General features: G+C 46.5%; 1 protein-coding gene across 3 annotated transcripts in view; it reads left to right on the plus strand.

Annotated features, from left to right (window-relative positions):
• Positions 1 to 23,642, plus strand: part of BICD2 (BICD cargo adaptor 2) — an 85,165-nt gene that overhangs the window by 20,056 nt on the left and 41,467 nt on the right. The window lies entirely within an intron of this gene.

A 23,642-nucleotide genomic window follows, 5' to 3' on the forward strand; every position in this document is an offset into this window, starting at 1 on the left:
GACCTTAGAGCAGCTTCCAGCCCTGAAAGGGGCTCCAGGAAAACAGGGAAGGGGCTCTTGATTGGGGAGTGCAAGTGTAGGATGAGGGGAATGGTTTTAAGGTGAAAGCAAGAAATGTTTTGCTGTGAGGGTGGGGAGGCCCTGGCCCAGGCTGCACAGAGAAGTTGTGGCTGCCCCATCCCTGGAGGTGTTCAAGGCCAGGTTGGATGGGGCTTTAAGCGACCTGATCCAGTGGGAGGTGTCCCTGGCCGTGGCAGGGGAGTTGAAACTAGATGGATTTTGAGGTCTCTTCCAGTCCAAACCATTACATTATTCTATGTCTGAGCGCTGTTCTCCTTCTAGGGCCACTCTGTGTCTACGTGTAATATGCTAAGAGGCTCATTGTGTCTTAACTGTAGTTACTTCCAGTCCTCTGTTGGCAGTGACTTAGGCATTCATGCAATTGCATTGGAATATGCAGGATCGCTTAACATTTGGTGCTGGGTAGAGTGGCAGAGCAGTGGCCTTAAATGTCTTTTCCAACCTAAATGATTATGTGAATTTCTTTAATCAGTGAGCCAAGAAAATGGTACTTGGGGGTGGCTTGTTCAGGCAGATAACATTACACAAGCACTCTGAATATATAACTGCAAAAATGTATCCCTTATCAAAAAACAAAGCCAAACAGGTGAAAATCCTGCTGCTATTTGCTCCCCTGATGTGTCTCCCAAGGCATTTTTGAGTGTGATGCCAGACTGCTTGTCTTGAAGGGAGGAATGCCCTGGGAAACAGTAGTTACTCAACTCAGGTATTGTTCTTAAATAATCCACGATGTTTTGAACTAATATGTGCTTACTTGATTTAAGTGAAGTGGAGTCATCTGCTTTCTCTTCTGTAGCTGCTGCCGCAACTGACAGCAAAGTGGAATTGGGCTGCTGGTAGGTGCAAACCAGTGAAAAAGTGTAGCTCTCATACTGGTGTATTTAAGCCAGCGCTGTTTCTTGTCCTGGCTAGGGTGATTCCCATGTCGTGTAAAGACTCAGACTGAAATAATGTCTTTATTTCAACTTGTGTCTCTGACAGTTGCTCTTCTGCTTGTTAGCGTGTGATATTTTTAAAGACATTTATGTGGTTCTGTTGGAGGGCATGGTTGGTTCTTTATCTTTACCTTGGAGATCAGCACGGGAGACAAACTTCAGCCTTCGGCTGAATAGCTGGAAGCAGTTACGGCATAAAGGGGCTGAGGACAGCTGGCAGCCCATTCATAACAGAGCTTGTGGTGGTCTAGCAGCTATAGGGTCACATCTCTTCTTCCCACTCCTTCTTCCTCCTGCCTGTGCTTTTACTACTCTTCCTTGGTTTCCTCCTGAACTGCCTTGCAGTCTCTGCCATGCTGGTTGCATTGACCCCCTGCTGTCCCTGTTACCCTGTGCCACTGTCTTTTATCTTTTCCCATGGACACACACTCTTTGCTTCCTTCTTATTAGATTTGCTTTCTCCCTTTACACTGGTAGTTCTCATGGCTCTTCTTCTAACCAGTCCTTCCCTGACAGTCCTTCCCTGACAGTTTTCCTCTCCAGCTTGCACCCTCTTTGCTGCAGAGCCTCCTTCTCCCCTCCTTGGTTCCCAGAATGTTCACATGGCTCAGCCAGCTTGGCAGCAGCAGCATCTTTCAGGCCTGAGGCTGTCAGAATGCTAGGCACAGGTAAGAAGTAGAGGGAGAGGAGGCTTAACCTTGGCTTAAGGCCTCCTCCAAGCAAATAAATTATTACTGAGTTGAGTTAAACTGTGCTGCAGGCTCCAGGATGTCCTTTGCCAGCCTAAACTTGGATTATTCCAGTTCGTTGTTGGAGCACAGATGTTAGACAGGCCTTAGTGCTGAAGCAAAATCTGTTTGAACAAGAATTGAAGTTTCCTGGCCCCTGTTCTGGAAGAGAATTAGGATTGCTTCAAATTAGATGACATTTGTAACACGCCCTGAGTGGCTGTGAGCTGCTGGGTCTTGGCAGGGATCTGGCAACCCTACACCTGAAGCATGTTGCACATCTGCTGTGGCAGAGCTCTCACTGCCTGAAATACAGCCCTGTGCTTCTCGCTCTGTCTCCAGGGAGTGGCAGAGCGGCACGGTGAGCCAAGGTCTGCGGGAGGTGCCACTGCTGCCCTTCAGACTGACAACAAGATGGAGAAATGGGCATCTCCCCTGGTACGGGTTCTCTGCTAGTGCTGTGCTCAGCCTTGTGCCTTGTTTACAGCTGAGCCCTTTGAAAGGTGGCTCCTCGCTGCGCTTTGTGGCAGCCTCTGTGCCCCTTGGCACCACAGACTTTTCCTCATTTGCGCCTGAGTTTGTGTCTTCTTTGGGTGCCGTTGCCTCAGTGGAGGTGCCAACAGCTGCCACCGTACTGGCTGACTCCTGCTTCCCTCCCTCACCCCCCTGGGGCCTGACAGGCCACCGTGGCCACCTTGGCCAGCCTGGGGATGGCTGCTTGGGATGGCCTGGGGTGGCCGACCTGTCCAGCCTGGGGACGGCTTCTGGGGACGGCCTGGGGTGGCTGCTCTGGCCAGCCTGGGGACGGCTGCTGGGGAAGGCCGGGAGTTGCTCTCTGCTTCTCTCCGTGTAGCTGTTGCTGGCTGGTTGGAGGCTTTGCAGGATAAAGGCTTTTCATTGCTGCCTGTGTCTGCCAACTCCTATTGCAATTAAAGGGTAAGCTTTTCTAAATGGTGCTAAATTAAGTCTAAATCCCTCCCTCATGCCACATAAGAGGATGAACTTAGGTTTTCTAAAAACAGCTTATTGTTTGGGCCACTGCCCAGCTGCCCGGTACAACAATGGGCTGGATTATTTGTCTATTGAGAGGACTCAAACTTTTTGCTCTGTCTGTCTATGTGCATCCTCCTCGGAAATGCCCTGTGGGGGACATGGAGAAGTAGATCAGTTACTTACTGCTTCCTTGTCTTGCATTTGATCTGAAACGTGGGAGAAGTGTTTGGAGTCCCTACCCTGGCTGCTGCGGGGTGGGAGGTCACTTACTCAGGACCCTGCGTGCTGGGTCCCTGCTGGCAGCCCTGGCTCATGGGCCACTGGCAGGCATGGTGTGAACCCCTGTCAGGGAGCACTCCTGGCTGCCTGGGGCGGTTTGGTTTTGACAAGGCAACTGTGTGCATGAAACTGTCTGAAATTATTGGCATTTGACATACAGCTACTGCCAGAACACAGACAGTGAAGAGTGGGGTTAAGTTTTGACATCTCTGCGGGGACTAGGGATCTGAGTTAATAAACTGGATATGCAACTGATTTCACCCTCAGGGAAAGGAGGGAACAGCCTTTGAATCCCTTGTTATCACTGGGCCTTGATGGCTCTTTTTAGGTGAACTATGGAAAATCATGGAGTCAAGGAATAGTTTGCCTTGGAAGGGACATCAGAGGTTGTCCAGTTCCAATCCTTGCCATGGGCAGGGACACCCCCCACTGGATCAGGGGCTCCAAGCCCCATCCAACCTGGCCTTGAACATCTCCAGGGATGGGGCAGCCACAGCTTATCCAGGCAACCTGGGCCAGGGCCTCCCCACCCTCACAGTAAAACATTTCTTTCTAGAATCTCATATCAATCTCCCCTCTTTCAGCTGAAAACGATTACCCTCATCATGTTCATGCATGCCCCAGTAAAGAGCCCCTCCCCAGCTTTTCTGGAGCCCCTTTCAGTACTGGAAGCTGCTCTAAGGTCTCCCCAGACACTTTTCTTCTGGCTGAACAACCCCGAATCTCAGCCTGTCCCATGTTATGTTCCTACTAAAAGTGAGTTCAGAACTTGAGTCAAGACCTGCTTACTTGTTTACAGATGTTTTTTTCAGTTTGCAGCTGCTCTCTGTACCAAGGATTCAGAGTGGGCTGTGCCCACGTGAAGGGCCTCTGGCTGGAGATGCAGTAACAGTCTTTAACAGGCATCCCCTGAGAGAACTGAACATCTGCAAAGCTGAAGGGCTGGCCAGACAGCCGTGCTGATGGAAAGACTCCAGAGAGATCCCCGAGCAGCTTCCAGTACTGAAAGGGGCTCCAGGAAAGCTGGGGAGGGGCTTTTGTTCAGAGAGGGCAGGGATAGGATGAAGGGGAGTTGTTTTCAGCTGAAAGTGGGAAGATTGAGATGAGATTTTAGGGAGAAATGTTTTGCTGTGAGGGTGTGGAGGCCCTGGCCCAGGTTTCCCAGAGCAGTGGTGGCTGCCCCATGCCTAGGGCCAGGTTGGATGGGGCTTGGAACACCCTGATCCAGTGGGAGGTGTCCCTGCCCCTGACAGGGAAGTTGGAATTGGATGGGCTTTGATGTCTCTTCCAACCCGAACCATTCTGTGATGATTCTAAGATGATGAAAAGCAGCCTTTGAATTAGTCCTCACAGCAGTTAAAATGAAGTTCCCTCACATGTTCAAAATCATAGATAAAGTTTCCTCTATGCATTTTTGTTGAAGTTGATAATGGCATTTTTCTTTCTGTTCGGTGGGTAGGGCAGGTGGTAAGACCCTTTTTAAGGAATGTGAATGTGTACTTCCTACTGTGCTGCTTTGCTGCAGTCTTACCCTGCTGAAATTAGGGATGTGAGGAACTTGTGAGCACAAAAAAACCCGAAATGAGATCCTTTCAGAAGGGGAAAAAGGCTTCCTTTTTGTTTTTAAACAGTATTTTGCCATCACTTTGTTAGTACTGCTTAAAAAGAGAGTGTCTGAACTGAGTCCTCGCCCCTTTCCACTGGATTTCTGTGTACGCAGTTCTGTCTTTTGGTCTTACAAGCAGTTTGGAACTTGCTCTTTGTGGTCAGTATTTAATGTTTATCACAGCTGTATTTACTGTCTGCCATGCACAGCAGAGTTCTGCACACCTTTATGCAGTTGGTGTACCTTCATACCAGGTTGGCATAAGTAGCACTTAGTACCCAAGTTTACAAGCTGGAAGCCGTTACCCATGGAGCAGTGTAGCAAAATGAGATGCTCATCTCCTGAAATGATGAAGCTCGTGCAATTATTTTAAAATTTGTCTGGAGATGGGAGAAAGTCAGTTCACTAGTTCTGCTGGACATTAATTCTTTAATGAAATGGAAGTTCTATTTATGTTTTGACTTAGTGATAAACTGATGTGTTCCATCAGCTATTTTAGGAGCTCTTAACTATGATCTACTTTCCAAGCCTCCAAAATTCAGAGTTACTGCGTTTTATTTTTGAGTGTCTGGAGCTTTGGAGTGAACTAATAACATAGCCCTTTCAGACCTGGGTCTTTGATAATCTTGAACAGATTGCTACAGCTTGATTCACTCCCATGGAATGGTTTCACAGTTTCTCACTGTGTGGAAATCCATCAGGTTTGAACATCTTTGTTGCTCTACGCTGGATCCTGTGTAGCACTGGCATCATTTCAGGTTACAGACCCTGGCTTTGGACTCTAAAGACAGAGGTTTTCAAGACACTCTTCTGGAACCTGTTGTAATGATCATAGACTCATGGAATCATGGAATGGTTTGGATTGGAAGGGACCTTAAAGCCCATCCAGTTCCAACACACCTGCCATGGGCAGGGACACCTCCAACTGGATCAAGGTGCTCCAAGCCCCATCCAACCTGGCCTTGAACACCTCCAGGGATGGGGCAGTCACAGCTTAACCAGGCAACCTGGGCCAGGGCCTCCCCACCCTCACAGCAAAACATTTCTCCCTAATAGCTCATCTAAATCTCCCCTGTTTCAGCTTAAGTTCATTTAGGTACTTCCTCTTTCCACAAAAAGATGTCAGTGGAAAAAAAAAATCCATTGGCTCAATGGCTTTCCAAATTCCTTTTGGTTATCTATCTTTTAAAATGAAAGGCAGACCAGTCAGCATGGTCTACACATTGAAAGTTCGTGTGTTAGTGTATATGAGTGTAACTCCAGTGAACACACCAGCCACACTGCAGATTTGCACTCCCTCACATGAATGCCAGACTATACCTATAAGCGTGCAGGGAACTGAATGGGCTTTAAGATACGTTCCAGCCCAACCCATTCTGTGATTCTGATAAATGATACTGCTGTGCAACTAATGCAGACTCATTTGAACTTATTTAGCTGAGAAATTGGCACGTTTCTTGGAAAAAAAAAAAGTTTTTGTCATCAGTTTTAATTACAGTGTTTAGTGCAATTTACGCCAGAAGTGCCAGAAGTCACTGCTCTTATTTGCTGTTTGTATTTATGGGACCTAACTCCTGGGAGACATGCCCTCCTTTGTAAAAATGGGGAAGAGCAGCTGTGGAAAGTGGCTGCGAGGGATAATCACAGCTCTGGTGATCTTTGTTCTGGGGTGCTCTGTTTGATTACTCCTGAAATCAAGACTGTGTGGCCTCTGTCATGGAATTTCTATGAGTCTGTTAGTTTTAATTTACCTTTTCTTTGTTTCCGTGCTTACTTGTCTGTCACCTTTTTCTGCTCACTTAATAGGGGCTTAAGGCTGCAGGACAGATGTTGCAGCACTTTAGGGCTTGATGATTGCATGCTTGTTGCCATGATACGTGATTGTTCCTGGTGTGGCTTTATTTCATAGATATAAATCCAATGTATACTAATGAAGTCTTCACTGTTTTGGGCACTCTGCAACTGTCTACGTGTTTTTTGTGTGGTTTGCATTCTAGCTCATATCCTGGGCTGTATCCAAAGCAGTGGGACCAGGAGGGTGTAGAGGGCATTCTGCCCTTCTCTGCTCTGGTGAGACCCCACCTGGAGCTCTGCATCCAGTTCTGGAGTCCTCAGCACAGGAAGGACATGGAGCTGTTGGAATGGGGCCAGAAAAGGTCATAGAGACAATCTGAGGGCTGGAGCATCCCCCATCCGAGGACAGGCTGAGAGAGTTGGGCTTATTCAGCCTGGAGAAGGGCCCAGGGAGGGAGGCCTTAGAACAGCTTCCAGTCTTGAAAGGGGCCCCAGGAAAGCTGGGGAGGGGCTCTTGATCAGGGCGGGCAGGGACAGGACAAGGTGGAATGGTTTTCAACTGAAAGAGGGGACATTAAGATGAGATCTTAGGAAGAAATGTTTTGCTGTGAGGATGGGGAGGCCCTGGCCCAGGTTGCCCAGAGCAGTGGTGGCTGCCCCATCCCCGGAGGGGTTCAAGGCCAGGTTGGATGGGGCTTGGAGCCCCTGATCCAGTGGGAGGTGTCTCTGCCCATGGCAGGGGGTGGAACTGGATGGACTTTAAGGTCTCTTCCAACCCAAACCATTCCATTATTCTGTCATTCCTTGGTTATTCACTTGTCTTCTTACTCTAACCTGTTATGTTCCCAGCTACCGTATTCCTGTGCAGCTCGGGTAGGATACATAAAATAGCATAGGCTTTAATGTGCTAATGCAATCCCTTTGGATAAGAGCCATCCCACTGTGCTGTCAGGGAGGAGGGCATCAGGGGGAGGCTGCCTCTGGGCTACATTTGGCTGCTGATCTGCCTCTGGTCCAAGCAGCCTGTGTGCAGAGCACAAGCTGGACGTTGTCCATCGCAAGTGACTTCATGTGGCTTTAGCTTTGCTTTGCAGCAGTTCTATACTAGCAGGGACTCCCTTGTGTTAACAATGACAGGGCTTTTCTGTGAGCCTAAAGCATTGTGAGGAGAGCTCTGTGCTTTAGGGGTAGTGGAGAAGTTGAGAATTTGTATGACTTTCTCAGTGTTACATTTAGATGTAATTAAAAAAGAATTAATGTAATTAAAGAAAAAGGATAAAGAGGCTGCAAAATGTGACATAGTTTTGGTTGCTTGGAGAGTCCTGATTTAAGGAGTGCTCAGTATTTTAAACACAAGGGTAGCTGGAAGTCTGGCAAGTGCTAAAGGATTGATGCTTTTAATGGGGATCTGTAACTCCCAGCAGCAGGATCTCTGTATTCATAGCCTGCGTGTGGTAATTTTTTGTAATTCCGAACATGATGATTATTCCATGAGGGTTATTAAAATCATGAGGAGCTGAAGAATGAAGACTTTGATGGATTTCGTTTTAGGATGACCTTGGAAAAAATGAGCATCTGTATTGAGGAAGGCTTTCCTGGTTGTGTTTAAGTTGTCTTACTAAAAGCAGCAATGGTATAAAAGAGTGGCAAGAAATCAATTCCAGAATGGCATTTTGCAAATCTGGGAAAGATTTCAAATGTACTGACTGCTTGTTTCTTTCTGTCATACAAACTGTGTAGCATGTGTGAAGATGAGGAAGATGAGGTATCTCTTCTGATATGGTGTATTTTCTACACTTGTTTTTGTCACTCTAAATCTTTACAGTCTTATATTCCTATAAATGAGAGCAGAACTTAAGATCTTGGTGTAGAATTTAGGGCAGATAGTGGGAACAGGAAAAACTTTATTTTATGGTTGCATTTTTGAGCCAGCAATTATGGCTGGGAATGGCAAGAATAGTATTTGTCAGTAGTTGACTATAAAGGTAAAGTCCTTACATTGCTCCTGTGACCCCTTGGAGTAACTCATGAGGCAGAAGGAAAACGCCTCTCCCATCCCATGGCACACCCAGTTAGTGTGTAGCTCTGGCATCCCTTAGGAATTAACACAGAAGGAAGACAGACTGTCCAGGCTTTAAAGACCTTGAGTTTTGTTTGGGAGTGTCCAGGTGTTTAATGTTTTGGATTCCTTTTTTTTCTGGCTTCATGTGGAATTTGGTGGTTCCTTTTGATGCCATGACATGCTGAAGTGCTGAATCCTTGATGCCAAGGAAGTGAGAGAATGGGATTGTGTCATTGTTGATCTCATCAATGTATGGAAGGATCTTGTTGTTCATCTAAACAATGCTTTACAATTCTACAGAATTGCAGTTATTTGTCATAAGTGAGGAACCCAATGTTATTGAGCAAAGCTGCAAAGTTTGAGGTTTCGTGGTTGCCTGTTTATAGCAGCAATTAGGCCACATCTTGTTTGGTGCCAAATGCAGATATCTGTGTTCTCAAAGTGCAGCCTGTGATAGAGTCTGAGGTCTATACACAAGGGAGGTGGGTACCTGGTTAGCATTCCTTAGGTAGCTGGAAAGCAGGCATCTGGAAGCACAGTGATTGTATATCTACAAGACTGAGGAAAATGAATGAGGAACTGTATAATGAATCTTTTAAAAATATATAGTATAGAATAAGTATTGACTGTCTGGCTGTTTGAAGGAACGGCCCGGGGCATAAAAAGCAGCAGGAATCTTTCTGATTACAGTAATGCAGACAGTCTCTAATTATTAGAACAATACGGCACTTGAAAGAATCTACACAAGAGGTGCCAGAGCAGCCTGTGGTGCTATCAGATTGGGCTGTGGAGGCTGTTTGCTCATAAGGTGGTAAACAAAAATGAACGTAAATTGTGAGAAGTATGAGCATATTTGAAGAGAAAGAGGAGGCACTTGCTTTGCTGCTTATGTGGTTACCTGAGAATCTGGCAATTTAGGACCCCACTGATAGCTGCAGAACCGTAACCCATTCCATAATAGTGGACCCTGGGGGCAGTCCCTTTGGCTAGCGTGGATGCTACTTAGACCAGGTTTGAACAATGGGGTGATTGATGATCGCTTCAGCACATGCGTGAGTGTGTGCAGTTCTATATTTGCATTAATCCCTTTAAAAAAAAAAATTGTGCTCTTTTCATCTGCCAATGAGACAGGCGAGTGTTATTTCTTTATTTTGACAGGCATTCTGCTCTGCAATCAGCTACAGTTGCTGTAACCTGGAGGAGGCTATGTAGAAATAGCTACAGGCACTTTTGGGATGTGATGGGCCTGCTTCTTCCTTGACCGCGACCGCTGGGGAGGGACGTGACTGTAACGGAAGCTTTTGCTTCCTGTTTGCCTTGCCTGATGTGAAGCACTACTGCTTTGTTTTCTCCTGTGTTCGGTAGTTCTCTCTTCCCTAATCATAAAATCAAAGAATCATAGAATGGTTTGGGTGGGAAAAGACCTCAAAGCTCATTTAGTTCCAACCCACTGCCGTGGGCAAGGACACATCCCACTAGATCTGGTTGCTCCAAGCCCCATCCAACCTGGCCTTGAACACCTCCAGGGCAGCCACCACGTCTTGGCCAACCTGGGCCGGGGCCTCCCTACCTCATAGGAAAACATTCCTTCTTAAGATGTCGTCTCAATCTCCCTTCTTTCAGCTGAAAACAATTCCCTCTGATGCTATCCCTGCAGTCCCTGATCAGGAACACCTCTCCAGCGTTCCTGGCTTGTGGGGTCGTGTAGATTGAAATTGCATTTGTCTTCCTGTTTTTTCACTTACAGAAAGAGCAGAAAGAGCGTACCTCTACACTGTTTCTCATGGTGAGATCCCTAGCAGCTCTACACATAAATGTGGAGGTGAATGCCCCGACAGCAGTGCCTCTGCTCTGTCAAACACTGGCTCAGCTCCAGGTTTCCGATGCAGTGGTGCACACCAGTGGCTCAGCCGGGTGTGCTGTTCTGGTTCACAGTTGTTGGCGATTGTAGAAATTGTGTGAAGAGGAAAAGGTTGTGGGGTTTTTTTCACCCCTTCTTCTTTCCTTTTAACTCAAGCCTTAAAAAAAAAGCCCCAGTGTGTCTGTGCCTAATGATATTTTTTTAAACCGTAGACAGGTACAATGGGCAATGGTGAGTGGATGCGGGTAACTGCGTGTTCAGGGGGAAGCCTGGGTATAAGCTGCGAGAAGAAATGTGACATGGAATCAAGAGACTCATCTGGAGCTGGTTGTGAATGCTCTACTAGCTGGACAAAAAAGATTGTGCAGCTGTAGTGGAATTAAATTCTCTGGGCCTTTGCTCAAGTCTGAGGGAGTTGGTGTTGTTCAGCCAGGAGAAGAGAAGGCTCCAGGGAAACCTTAAAGCAGCTTCCAGTACTGAAAGGGGCTCCAGGAAAGCTGGGGAGGGGCTCTTGATCAGGGAGAGCAGGGATAGGGCAAGAGGGAACGGTTTCCAGCTGGAAGAGGGGAGGTTGAGATGAGATCTTAAGCAGAAATGTTTTGCTGTGAGGGTGGGGAGGCCCTGGCCCAGGTTGCCCAGAGCAGGGGTGGCTGCCCCATCCCTGGAGGTGTTCAAGGCCAGGCTGGATGGGGCGTGGAGCCCCTGATCCAGTGGGAGGTGTCCCTGCCCATGCCAGGGGTTGGAACTGGATGGGCTTTGAGGTCCCTTCCAACCCAAACTATTCCATGATTCTGTGATTCTAAGTGGAAAATAAATTTGCTCTGTAGATGTAGGGAGTTTTTAATGAAAAAGCTGTTAAGACCAAAGAAAAGCCAGCTTTTTGATTGCAGAAATTGCTGCCAATGGTATATTTGACTGTCTGCCTTCTGCAGGTTTGGGTTTTTTAAAGCTCTCTATGTACAAGGTAAATGAACAGCTGAGCTTGCGTGAGTACAGGTAAGTTTAATATTGCAGCAAGTGATTCCACAGTTACCATCCAGTCGCCTTTCCTGCTTCAGTGGTTACCAGTGTGCTTTGGTATTTAAATAACTAGTCCAAGATTTATTTTATTTGATTGCCCAGTAAGTGCCTCCTGTCTTGGCTTGCTTTGGTAGTAACAACTCTCAGACTGTTCTGGGCTGTGCTTGCACACCCATATATCTGACTCCTTGTGGAACAGAGGTTGTTGATGGAAGCCTGTGTTGTTGCCACACCATAGAAAGTCACCTTCGTGTCCAACAAGCAGCCAGGCACTGAGTTTTATGTTCAGTATGATTTGCAGGATGGGACTCTCTTCCTCCTGTTGTTTCTTGAGGGGGTGTGCACACTCAGCTAGTGAGTCTTGTTCTTAAGAGTTGCCAGTGCAAGGAGATGCTGATGCCCCTTAACTGTTGTGTAACTGGAAGAAGTTACACGAGTGTAACTGTGTATAACTTTTACCCATACTCGTAACAGTGAGTTGAGGAATAAAACTTTCTAGAATGCATGAAGTTTCGGTGCTGAAGAGAATGGAATCGTCGAATCACAGAACTATAGAATGGTTTTTAGAAGGGACCCCAAAGCCCACCCAGTTCCACCCCCTGCTGTGGGCAGGGACACCTCCCACTGGATCAGGTAGCTCAAAGTCCCATCTAACCTGGCCTCCAACACCTCCAGGGATGGGACATCCCACGCTTCTCTGGGCAACCTGGGCCAGGACCTCTCATTCTCATAGGAAAACATTTCTCCCCAAGATCTCATCTCAATCTCCCCTCTTTCAGCTGAAAACTGCTCCCACTTGTCCTGTCCCTGCACTGTCTGATCAAGAGCCCCTCCCCAGTTTTCCTGGAGCCCCTTTCAGTACTGGAAGCTGCTCTAAGGTCTCCCCACAGCCTTCTCTTCTCCAGGCTGAACAACCCCAATTCTCTCAGCCTGTCCTCAGATGGGAGCTGCTCCAGCCCTCGGATCATCTTCGATGCCTCCTCTGGACACATTCCAACAGCTCCATGTCCTTCCTGTGCTGAGGACTCCAGAACTGAACACAGGGCTCCAGGTGGAGTCTCACCAGAGCAGAGCAGGGGAGAAGAATTCCTTTACTCATTCTGCTGGTCCCACTGCTTTGAATGCAGCCCAGGACATGGCTGGCCTTCTGGGCTGTGAGCACATATTGTTGGCTCACATTGAGTTTCTCATCCACCAGCTCCCCAAAATCCTTCTCTTCAGGGCTTCTCTCAATCCATTCTCTGCCCAGCCTGGTACTGCGCTTGGGATTGGAAGGAGGCTCCTAACACTGCATTCTGTGCACAGAGGAGGTGCTGTGGTTACCAGTAATTAAAGAGTGAGTAGAAGCTGAGTCTCCTCATCCCTAAATGGTCAGACTTGCTCCCAGTATAAACAACTGTCTCATCAGCTGTCTAGTGGCAAAGGCTGGATTGGGGTAGCAGGAGTGAGAGAGGGGTTAAGTTGAATTTCTTGGAACTTGGTGCTAATTCAGGGAGAAGGTCCTGCAGCACTGGATTAAATTCTTGGTCGACCTTGTAGAACTCAGCAATTAAGCATCAGTTGTGTAAGCTGGTTGTGTTTGTATTTAATAAGCAGTCTTTCTCATGTGAGAATGAGGTGTTATATCTTCTATTTTATTTTTATGCTAATGGTATAGAAATGTATTTCATAATATTGCAGCAACCTCTCTCATTTGTTAAGTTAATCCATCATTATGTACAAGGACATTCCGCAGACTTTTTTACAGGAGTAGGCAAAAAGCCAGATACCTCAAATTTCTGCAATGTCAATTTGTTCCCTCACAGCTGTAGTCTATTACTTAACAGACCCCCAATGGTAGATGAGCTCTGTTGCAGGGTTGTGTGCTGTGATGCTCTGGAAGGATAAATCTTCTTCATGTTCTTGACTCTGCTAGGTGAAACCACAACATCTTATAGAAAGGCAATCTAGAATTATTTTGTGTATTAGCTGGCTTTTCGCCACAGAAAGCATAAACTATGATTTTAACACCATTGAAGCCAGATCAAGGGCCAGACTCTTTCCTGGAGCATGCACAAAGTTTTGCTTTTGCATCGCTTCTTGGGAGATGAGTTTGGTGACTGTGTGTGGGGTGGGCTGCCACAATAGGAAGTAGCATATTGCTCTGGAAAGCCTCATGACTTCTCTGTAGGAACAGAAGGGTGAAGGATGAACTACTGTTTGTGAATCTACTCCTACCACTTCGCTAAATTTTGCATTGGCCCCTGCAGATGTTTGTGTGTGGGAGAAAGAGCTGGTTCCCAAACTTGTGAAAATGTGAGAGCTTTCACAATATTGAAGAACAAACAGTGAGCTGAGGTCTGTGTGGTTGTACTGGCTGAACTTGAGCATGGGTTGGGATTCTGGAGAAACCACCGTTGGTGCTGGGCTGGAGGTGGTAGGTTGCCGCGAAGACTCAGCAACACCCACGTCCAGCAGGGCCACACAGCTCTACCTGTGTCTTACCCCCAACTGCAGACAAACTTTTTGCAGATGGTCAAATAGAAACCAAAAAGATTTTACTTGTGGGGAAGAGGGATAGGATACTATTCCCATTTTGGTTTGTTGTGAAGGACACAATGCATCTATGTGCTTTGTCCGCAAAGTGTAACTCCTCCTGACTTTAAATGCAGTCACAAGTGTGGTTAGAGGAGCAAGATCTAATTTGATTTTTTATTCATCTCCTTGGGGAAGTTTTTAGTTGTAGCAAAAGTTCAAATGACTCTGTAGGAATGGTCCAATATATAAGGCTAAAAAAAGAGCAAAAAGGCACATGCATGGGAGGATACTGGTTTTAATGGTATGGAGTATTAGAATCATAGAATGTCCTGAGTTGGAAAGGACCCACAGGGATCGTTGAGTCCAACTGCTATCCTTGATCAAAGTTTTCTCTTCCATGGATTTTAATAACAAAGGCTGTGTGAGGGGTGTACTTAAGGTAACACTGCATTGTCCTTTATCAAGGGTGTAATTTCAGTATGGTCTTGTTGGGTTTTAAGTAAAGAGCGAACATTTTAGGAAAGAATGGTCTTTTTCTAATGTTTCTCGTGTCCATTATACCCTTTCATCACATATCTCCTCAGGACTGATAAGGGATTTCAGTTACTTATGCCTTGTGATCAGCTACCAGAGATCCAGTGTCAATTATAGATTTTTGGTCTTTGGGTTTCGGTTTTAAAAAAATAGTTAATAGTTAATACCTACATTCAATTTCTGCGCTATCATTTTTTTATGCTAGTCCTGACCTGTTTAGCTTGACAGCCTGCAGAAGTGCACAATCTAACAGGACACTGCTGTTCTTTGTCTGTTTGCAGTCACTTCTAGATACATACACAGGGCAAGATGAAGACCCAGCAGCCTGCTCAGCAGGATGCAGCTGGTGCTGTGAGCTGGCCTGTACAAATAAAGCATTACAGCAAGCATAGCAGAATAGTTTGAGAGTCAGCAATTGATGATCAAAATTTCCATGCTGTGATTTTGGAAAGGGTGTGTTTTAGCTGTGCTTTGAGACCTCAGTGGGCAGTGAAGGGCACCCTTCTTGCTTGTGAGTAGAAGTCTATCATCTCTTCTGCCCTCAAACTACTACATAGTGCTGATGCTCAGCAGCATTAGCTCCTTGTCCCAACATCTCCACCTATGGCAGCATCTTTCTTTTCTTTGAGGCCCAGTTGGGAGCTCTGCAGAAGTCTGCTTGCAATAGGTAAGACCTTTCGTTGATGTGTTAAGGGTACAGAGGAGAAAAATACATGGCTGAGAGAGTTGGGCTTGTTCAGCCTGGAGAAAAGAAGGCTCTGGGGGAGACCTTAGAACAGCTTCCAGTACTGAAAGGGGCTTCAGAAAAGAAGATGATGCAGGGATAGGATGAGGGGGAATGGTTTTCAGCTGAAAGAGGGGAGATTGAGATGAGATCTTAGGAAAAAATGTTTTGCTGTGAGGGTGGGGAGGCCCTGGCCCAGGTTTCCCAGAGCAGTGGTGGCTGCCCCATCCCTGGAGGGGTTCCAGGCCAGGTTGGATGGGGCTCGGAGTCCCTGATCCAGTGGGAGGTGTCCCTGGCCGTGGCAGAGGGGTTGAAACTGGATGGGCTTTGAGGTTCCTTCCAACCCAAACCATTCTGTGATAACAGCACAGTGCTACTGGCCTGCTGTGGCTGGCATCCTCATAACAGTTTGTGGAGAAGCTGCTCTGAGTTACGGATGGTTGACTGACCCACGTGCAGGCCGATCTGTTTGGGATGCACAGCCAGTCACGTGCAGGCTGCGGGATTGCCCTTGCTATCCATGCTTGTGGAAGGGAATCCCTGCCCATGGCAGTGGGGTTGGAACTGGATGGGCTTTAAGATCCCTTCCAATTGAACCCATTCCATGATTATTTATGAAAGAAAGGGGTGAGTTAGTTGTGGGCAGATGTCCGTATCATGAAAACTTTGAAATTAAGAAAGCAGTTTGGATGTCTGAGAGCGGTGGTGAATTGATGCCAGTGGAGCACAGCTGTAAGTGCCCAAAGGAATTTCTAGTTTCTTTCTTTAGGAAGAAAATCTCAACATCACATTTTTCTAGACCTGAAGTATCCAGCTGTTGCCCTTTCTGCATAAAAGCCACAGAAAAGCCATGCTGGGTTCTTTTGCAATGCAAGCTTCACGCTATTTTCTTTGCTGCAATTTTTGTGTTGTGGTTTTGGGTTTATTTTTATTTTCTCCAAGTTATCAGCTTTATCCTCTCTACCTGGGGATGGATGTTCTGGGATAAGAGTCTGCAGTCTGTGTTGCCTGCACTCACTGCTCTCACTTGCTGGTTTACCTGTTTACTTGTGTTCTGTCCTTTGGATAGTGGATGAGTCCAGGCTTTCCTGCTGAATTAGAGAACGGAAGGACAAGCATTGAAACTGCTGAAGATAATTCCCAGGTTGCCTGGCTGCTGAGGAAGCCAGCTGTGCCAAAGAAAGACCAGGCAAGGGAGCAGCTTTGTGTCACCCCTGCGCTGTCATCTGCAAGGGAGAGCCAGGAGAGGCTGTTGGGAGAAGCTCATGCTGTCCATACTCCTCATGCTGGATCTTGTGTGCATTTCTACATCTCCTGACTCAGCTGTCATCGTAACACCTTTTCACATGAATGCACTTTGGGAGCAAACTGATTCTCAGCTGCTTCAGCAGTTTCCACACCTCATGTCAGACTCTTAGCTTTCTTAATCCCTTTGGAGCCTCTGCACCCCTTGGCTTATGCCTTCTATGAGGATCTTGTGTAACAAATAACAAAATCAACGGGAATGAAGCACGCTTGGTGACTTGAGTGGCTGTCTCCCCCACTGCTCTGAGTCATTTCCACTGACTTCATTTTACCTGTGTATTTTTTTTTTTTCCGATGAGTCATACCAGAAGAGTATTTATTGAGGGAGGAGAGGAGGCTCCATCCCATTCCCAGCTGTGTCAAGTGTGGCCAATATCTGGTGCCAGTAGCTCTTGTACCAGTATGGAGAGTTGCTGTCTGGCTGCTGATCCAGGCACCTTTGTATTTAGCCCTCCAGACTGGGCAAGCTCATGCAGTTTAAGTGTCTAAACTAAGCTGACAGGCTAAATTAGAATTTAACCATCAGATCTTTTCATTCCAGTGACAGTGCACTGGAGCATTGTATTTGAAATGCAGGCTCCAGTATGGGTTTTTACCATTACCCTCCCCCCAGCCCCCTGTCATCTGTGGAATGTCCTAATCTCTGAGGGAGAACACTGATTTTAGAGGATATTTGCATTGCTTCTTGCTGAACCTTGTTAAATGTGGTGTAGTCTGATTGCTCTGGCTCAGCTGGTATGGAAGCAAAGGAGCGCTGGAGCGCACCTCCTGCATGTCCTGCTTGTTCATCTCCAGTGTTGCCAGAGCATCCCTTCTGCTCCACTGTCTCTGGTGCTTTAGGGCAGGGAAACTTTGCAGCTGGCTTCTGCCATGCTGCCCTCCCGGCTCTTAGGAGAACAAATAGGAGCCTGCACGGGAATAATTCATGAAACACCAGACCCAGAAGTCATCTGAATCTTGTATTGTGATATCAAACCCTCACATTTGCTTTTGAGAGTTTTTGGGTTTTTTTTTTCTTTTTTTTCCTCTGGAATTTCAGACTTCTAAAACAGCAGCTCCTCTAAGGCACTTTCTTCTAGTGACAGAACATCACAGAATGCCTGTTCTGTTTGGGCTGCTGTTGAGGTTTTAACAGTGGTGAGGTCTGGAAGATTAAGCAAGGCTCCAGCTAACAGGTACTGGATATGTGGAGGAAATGTGAAAGAACCCTCACTGGGGTTAAGGATTTTGGTCTCAGCAGGGCAGCTGAGCTGGCTGTTGCTGGAACGGGCAGGTTTCAACCTTGGTTGCTGCACCTCCCTCTGTCATGGCAGCGCTGCTGTCAGCAGGGACTGAGTCAGTGGGAGCACGGGATTAGGTCACACTCAAAGGATTATGATGGGAACACATGAAGATGCCTGTGTCACCGCGGCTTTAGGCATCTAGTATGAGGCGGGTGCCTTCATTGAATAAAACTTTGCTGAGCAGATGTTGGTTGAAGTGCTGGTCTATGAACTGAAGAATCCCCAAATGGTCACTTTATGAGGAAATCTAAAATGAAAACAGATTAATCCAATGCACAAAGAGGAATGTAACACCTCCTTTTGTTAAATTCCTTGCTGCCTGTGAAGAGCCGTCAATCTCTTCACTATCTTGGCACTTTGCTGTTGCTATTTTTGATCTTTACGATCATAATGGATTTATTATTATGAAAAATGTGCAATGCTTGGTGAAGCTGCAGAAAACATCTTTTATTTTGAATCTGATATGCAGAAGGAATTATGAACTGAACTGGTGCTGACATTTTATAAACTGATGTAGACTGACACTGCAGAAACATGAACAAAAATTTGAGAGGCTTTTAGTGCTAATTAATCTTCTGATGCGTGTTAGCATACCCTGATTAGTTTAATGTTGATGAGACATAGTGATAATTAAAATGAAGGGGGGAAGTTACTAGGAGCAAAATATGAAGCTGTGGGTTTCTTACAGAGGGAGAGAACACCAGTGTTGCGCGGTACCATGTGAAAACTGCTTGCAGAGGTCATTGTGGCTCCTCTGTTACATGGGCAGTTCTGGTGGCAAGGAATGGTTTTCAGAATTGTGGAATGGTTTGGCTTGGAAGAGACCTCAAAGCTCATCCAGTTCCACCCCCTGGCATGGGCAGGGACACCTCCCACTGGATCAGGGGCTCCAAGCCCCATCCAGCCTGGCCTTGAACCCCTCCAGGGATGGGGCAGCCACCCCTGCTCTGGGCAACCTGGGCCAGGGCCTCCCCACCCTCACAGCAAAACATTTCTTTTTCAGATCTCATATTAATCTCCTTTCTTTCAGCTGAAAACTGTTCCCCTATCCTATCACTGCACTCCCTGTTCAAGAGCCCTCCCCAGCTTTTCTGGAGCCCCTTTCAGTACTGCAGGTACTTCTCTTCTTCAGGCTGAACAACCCCAAACCTCTCAGCCTGGCCTTGGATGGGAGTTGTTCCAGCCCTTGGATCATCTTTGTGGCCTTGTCTGGACTTGCTCAGTCACCGGAAGATGTGCTACTGCCCTGTTCACCAAGATGTCTTGTCATTCCCTCTACCTGGAAAACTATAGAAAAACTCAAAATGTTTGTGTTTATTGAATATAGCTTTGACAGTCCGAGCTTGAGGGGAGAGGTGTCATAACATCCCTGAATGTCACATAGAAGGAGGGTGCATTAGAACAGAGCGCTCCATCTCACGTGCTCTTTACCTGCCAGGAGATGACGGGGGGTTTGTGGGATTGCCATGAGCACGGTGTTAAAGCCACATAGAGGTTATAAGTATCCTTGGCTAGCATTCATTTCACAGCATTGAAAGCAATTCAGTGTTACAGTGGGGTTTCTTATGCACTCTTGCTAGGATTTCTGTAGACTAAGAAGTCTGTATTACGATTTGTAATGCTTTCACTTAATGATTATATGTAAACACAGATTATAAGCAGTTACAGAGCAGACGTTAAAATCACCGGTGGTTTTAATGCTTTCTCCCCAGCTGCTGCTCAGTAACTCGTGACTGACTTGTGTGTGGATTCACTACATGAGAGCTTTCTTTGTTCCAGAAAATAAGCTCTAAATTTGCATCAGTGGTGTGAGGAAACAGCAGGCAGCTTATTTATAAAATGACTAAAAGAAAAAGGGGAGATTAGGATGAGATCTTGGGAGGAAATGTTTTGCTGTGAGAGTGGGGAGGCCCTGGCCCAGGTTGCCCAGAGCAGGGGTGGCTGCCCCATCCCTGGAGGTGTTCAAGGCCAGGTTGGATGGGGCTTGGAGCAACTGGATCCAGTGGGAGGTGTCCCTGCCCATGGCAGGGGGTGGAACTGGATGAGCTTTGATGTCCCTTCCAACCCAGACTATTCTATGATTGTGCTGTTCTATCCTTTCTAGTCCTGTGTCTGAAGACTCATTAGGAAGGGCTGTCTCCAAATCATAACCGGTGTCCAGTGCTTGGCTCCAGGCTGTGTATAAACTGGTTAAGCAAGTACCTGCATCTCTTTGAAAATCCAATGTTGGTTTCTGATGTTTGAGAATATGTTGGATTTTTCTTTTGTTTGTTGTTAAGTGTTTATGCCATAGCAACCGCAAAATGTAAGATAAACTGACCAAAGGGAAAGGAAGAACCATAGAATAACCAGGTTGGAAGAGACCCACTGGATCATCGAGTCCAACCATTCCTATCAAACACTAAACCATGCCCATTAGCAGCTCATCCACCCCTACCTTAAACACCTCCAGGGAAGCATTTTCAGTAAAAAGATCAGTTTGGCTTGTGCTCAGGCTGAAGAATTACAGCAGCAAAACGTTTTTGTGCAGCTTTCTTAATCCTTCAAACCTTGTATAAGCAGTTGGCATTCCTTAACCCCTGGTTATTTAAATGGAGAACGTTTTCATTCAGGTTTAGGTGACAAAGGATTTTGTAAGCACCTTAAAAATCTCCTTTACTGAAAGATGTTTATTGTTTTCTGGTTTCTTGGGTGTGTTCTTTCATTGCACAAGAACCTCATCATCATTGTAGCTGAGTAAAGAGGGAGATACTGTTTCGAACCTGTGTTCCTCTGTGACACGTGTGTGTGTTGTGACTCTTTCCTGGTCTGCTTTAGGCGGCTCTGGGGCTTTCTCTTTGCCCTTTCCCTCTTGTTGCATTTGCATGCACCTCAGCTTGTGAAGTGGGTAAGAAGACAGAGCCAGCGCCGTGTCCAGGGCAGCTGTACAGGGCAGCCTGCGCTGCTGCAGTGGTCCCTATGGGGCAGCACCAGGTCCTCAGCAGACTGAGGGATACAGCTCTTTGCAAAGCCTGGTGAAATATTTGAGATCATATTGATTTAGTTCTAGCTCAGAAAGAGCCCTCCCCTGCATCATCTGGTGGATGAGAAGCTCAGCATGAGCTGGAAATGGGTGCTTGCAGCCCAGAAAGCCAGTGATGTCCTGGACTCCATCCAAAGCAGCAGAGCAAGGGAGGGGATTCTGCCCCTCTGCTCACTCTGTTGAGATGTCACCTGAAGCTCTGCATCCAGTTCTGGAGTCCTCAGCACAGGAAGGACATGGAGCTGTTGGAGCGAGTCCAGAGGTGGCCATGGAGATGATCTGAGGGCTGGAGGAACTCTGCTATCTGAGGAGAGGCTGAGAGAGTTGGGGTTGTTCAGCCTGGAGAAGAGAAGGCTGTGGGGAGACCTTAGACCAGCTTCCAGTACTGAAAAGGGCTTCAGGGAAGCTGGGGAGGGGCTCTGGATCGGAGAGTTCAGGTACAGGACAAGACCCCATCCCTGGAGGTGTTCAAGGCCAGGTTGGATGGGGCTTTGAGCAGCCTGATTGAGTAGGAGGTGTCCCTGCCTGTGGCAGGGGTTGGAACAGAATGACTTTTGAAGTCCCTTCTGACCCAAAGCATTCTATAATCACTTTTTTTGGTGGTAGTGACATCCTGGTATTTTTTGCTAAACTGAACAGCCCGCATGAACACCTTGTTTTCAGCTTTGTGCTTCAGGGCATCCCAGAAAATGTGAAAATATAACCAGCATACTTTGGGTGGATTTAATGAATTTTAGGACCTGCTTCTGGTTAAGGAGACATCTGGAGGGACAGATTGAAGAAGAAGGCAAATGAAGCAGTACTGTCCTGGATTTTCACAAGGCCTAGAGTTGCACTTTGAGTATGGCTGAGACCAGATTGTGCATTTCTGAGCTATTCTGATAGAAGTTCTGCATTGGAAACTCTCCTAGAAGTGTAGTTCCAAGATTCATAGACTCATCGAATCATGGAATGGTTTCAGTCAGAAGGGACCTCAAGGCCCATCCAGTCCCACCCCTGCCATGGGCAGGGACACCTTCCACTGGATCAGGGGCTCCAAGCCCCATCCAGCCTGGCCTTGAACCCCTCCAGGGATGGGGCAGCCACCCCTGCTCTGGGCAACCTGGGCCAGTTCCTCCCCACTCTCACAGGAAAACATTTCTTCCTAAGACTCAACTCAATCTCCCCTCTTTCAGCTTAAAAAGGGGCCAAAAATGAGGCCAGCAATGCACAAAACCATTAAATGTAAATTTTTTTTAAATGGGTTACTAAATGTTAATAGCTCTTCCACATTTATGTTTAGCATTCTGCTCCAAGGCTTGAGGCAATCCCCATCTCTGGGAGGTTATTGGGTTCCTCGCACCTTTCTCTGAAGTATCTGGCATAGCCTCTGTAGAAGACAGGATATTGGATTAAAAAAAAAAAAAGCCCAGTCTCATCTGATTTGGCATTTTCTGTTTCCAAATACTCACTGCCAAATAATGCCTTCTGAAAAATGCTAATTTTCTCTTTTCTATTGATAAAGAAACCCATGACCTAGCATCTGCATCAAAAGTTTTAGAAGCAGATTAGTCTTTATTCTCAAGAGTTTCTTCCTTAGTGGTACTGCCCAGTTTCTTGGTTGAATCCTGCTTGGACTCTGCTACCTGGTCAATCAGATGTGGCCTTTGGTGTCCTCAGCTTCAGTGTGCTCTGTGTTGACATCCTGCTGCCAAGTAAAAAATGCCCAAAGTTCCTTTGCCTGCTAGAGATTTGTAATAAATGTCTGTCTATGAAAGATGGATCTCAGTTCTTCATGGAAAGATGGTGTATTTGAGAAGCTTGCATGGTTTTTGCTATCCCTTTAACATTTATGGAGATCTTAGGTATTAGGCTTTTAAGCTGCTTTGCTGAAACTCATTTGACAGGGCTTGCACAGATGGTGCATTACTTTCTGTCTGAAATGTGACGCTTTTTAATTTCCCTTGGGTCATCTCAGTGAATCTGGCTGCATTTTCTTCAATGGATATTCGTCTGTTGTATTGGACGTGCTTATCTGCAATGAAACGTAGTCTGCTAGGAAGGAGCGCGTGGGTGTCTTGAACTGTAGGCTGAGCTGGCACATTCAGTATCTGTTCAGCCCTAATACTTCCAATAATTACTGTACTATTAATGCATCTGGTCTAATATATGAAGTAGGAAAATACTGAAATCTCCTTCTCTTCAAAGCCATTGTTTTCCTGCGCTGCTGGTGTATTGCTAAAGAGCCAACACAAGGTGATTAACGGCATGTAATGTGTGACTAGACAAGGAGTGTTATGAAGTGTTGATCTGTCCTTGACCTGGCTTAGAGCCTGCTATTATTGGTGGCTGTGAAAACCTGCCGTATGGGCACTGGCATCCCAAAAGATGCTGTGGCACTTGGAAGCTCCTAGTATATTCTGGGTTGGATTGTGGTACACACACATGAAGCAGTTAAGAGATATCATTCATTAATCTCATTGCCTTTGGTCCATCTGCCAGGCCAAGTGCTATAAATACGTACCTACTTAAAATTTTATAATCTTTGCTTCATAACGTTCATTAGTGAATGGCAGGGGTGGGTTTCTTATACGCTGCAGTTCCGGCTGAGGTCTCCATATGGGCTGCTTCCTCATGTATCAGAGAACACTGCTGCTAGGAGCAGCACCTTGTTGGGTTTCAAGCAAAATGAAACCCGCAAAAAGAATCAGGAAGAGGTAAAAAATGAGAATGTGAGATCTGAACGGAGATGTGCTATGCTGAGGAGGTTAGATCTCTGACCTGCCTCTAAGTCTCTTTGCTGGCGCGCTGCTGAAGATGACGTTTCCAAGAGCAGAGCTGGTTGGGTGAGTGTCCGCTGACCCACTTCAGCAGGATGACTCGCGTTAGCTTAACCTGGTTACAGAGTCACCCTGCTAA

Source organism: Phaenicophaeus curvirostris, chromosome 11 (assembly GCF_032191515.1).
Source record: "Phaenicophaeus curvirostris isolate KB17595 chromosome 11, BPBGC_Pcur_1.0, whole genome shotgun sequence".
In the NCBI taxonomy this organism is placed as follows: Eukaryota; Metazoa; Chordata; class Aves; order Cuculiformes; family Cuculidae; genus Phaenicophaeus; species Phaenicophaeus curvirostris.